Source organism: Apteryx rowi, unplaced genomic scaffold, assembly GCF_003343035.1.
Source record: "Apteryx rowi isolate R43461 unplaced genomic scaffold, aptRow1 scaffold_1330, whole genome shotgun sequence".
NCBI lineage: Eukaryota > Metazoa > Chordata > Aves > Apterygiformes > Apterygidae > Apteryx > Apteryx rowi.
This window is the reverse complement of record NW_020447565.1, coordinates 1-1,848: the sequence shown is the minus strand read 5'-3', so window position 1 is coordinate 1,848 and position 1,848 is coordinate 1.

Sequence of the window (1,848 nt, the reverse complement as noted above, 5' to 3'; positions counted from 1 at the left end):
GGCGCCCCCCGGGCGGAGCGGAGCCCCCAACCCGGCCCGGCTCCCCGGGGCAGGCGGCGCCGCGGGCAGCGGCTCCCCGGGGCCCCGCAGCCAGGATGGGGCCCGGCGGCACCGGGACCGGCTGGCCCCTGGCCGGCACCGTGCTGGTGGCTGTGGCCACCTCGCTGGGTAAGAGATGCCCGGGGGGGGGCGACGGGGCCCGGTGTCCGTGGAGCGCCTGGCAGGGCTGGGCTGGGGCCCCGCTGCCGCCCCTTGCATCTGTGGGGCAGCCTGGGTGCCGTGGGATGGGGCCCAGAGCAGCTGGTTGTGTCCATGGGGCAGCCTGGGCGATTGGGATGGGGGCCTGGCGCCGCTCGTTGCATCTATGGGGCAACCTGGCTGGTTGGGATTGAGGCCCGATACCATTTATTGCATCTGTGGGGCACCCTGCATAGTTGGGACTGAGGCCCGATGCTGCTCATTGCATCAGTGGGGCACCCTGGGCAGTCGGGATCGAGGCCCGATGCTGCTCGTTGCGTTAGTGGGGCACCCTGGGCAGTTGGTATCAAGGCCTGATGCTGCTCGTTGCATCTGTGGGTCACCGTGGGTGGTTGCGATAGAGGCCCGATACCATTCGTTGCATCTGTGAGGTACCCTGGGCAGTCGGGATCGAGGGCCGATACCATTCGTTGCATCTGTGAGGCACCCTGGGCAGTCGGGATCGAGGCCTGATGCTGCTCGTTGCATCGGTGGGGCACCCTGGGCGGTTGGGTTGGGGGCCCAGCGCCGCCTGTTGCGTCCGTGGGGCACCTTGGCGATGCCGGGATGCGATCCTGCCCCAGTGGCTGCCCCCGGCTCCGTCCCCCCGTGGCGGTGGGGTCGGGGTCCGTGTCCCCTCCCCGGCACAGCCACAGCGGTGTCAAGCCGGCATTCGCGGCCGTGTTGCCGCACCGGCACGGTTGCTCCAGGGGTTTGCGGCAGCCCGTTCCCAGCTGCTCCGGTCGCCGATCCCACTCGCCAAGTCGGGACTGTTTTCCTCCGCCTGGGAATTACCTTTGGCCGGAGCGGTTTTTCGGGTGCCGAGCCGTCTCAGCCCAGCGACCGCGGTGGATCCGGGGTAGGGAGAGCGCTTGGAGGTCATGCCAGCTGGGAGACGCTTTCCCCTTTTCCCGGGCCGCCCCGGCTGGATCGTGCCACTTCCAGGCCCAGCCAGTTGCCCCGGAGCTGCCTCTTCCCCGAGGGCGTTGGGGTGATGTTGGCTTTTCCGGTAGGCGATGGCRGTTTCGGGACCTGGCGGCCCCGGGGGCCTGCGGGGCTCCCTGGGTGCTGGGGAGATGCTCTCTCCCTCCGGGGCCTGGTTGGTTTGGGATCCGCCAGGATGTTCCCAGCCATGTTTTTCCGGCTTTTGGTGCCGCAAAAGCAAAGCGCGGGTGCCGAGGGCATTTCTCCGCATGCCCTATGTGCCTCAGTTTCCCCACCTGCGCAAGGGGCTCAGGGTCACAGCAGCCAGCGAGCGGCTCAGCCCCGTATTAGCCCCCAGCGAAGCCACTCGGGGCCCCCGGGCGCTCCGCGGGGGAATGGGACGCGCCGCCGAGGCTCCCGGCCGCCGCTCCCTGGGTGCCGCGTTTCCTCCTGCCGTTCCCGAAGTCCTYGTCCCCCAGGCTATTTCTGGGCTCGCAGGTGGCACCAGCCAGAAATAGAGCGGGGAGGCGTTCTTGTTCCCGTTCCCATTCCCGGACGGCAGCCGGGCCTGGGCTCGGCGAGGCCCGACAGGGCCACCCGGGGGGCAGGACGCCGTGGGGAATGGGGGTGTGTGGGGCAGGATGCAGTGGGGATTTAGGGGGCAGGAGGGTGGGATGCAGTGGGGTG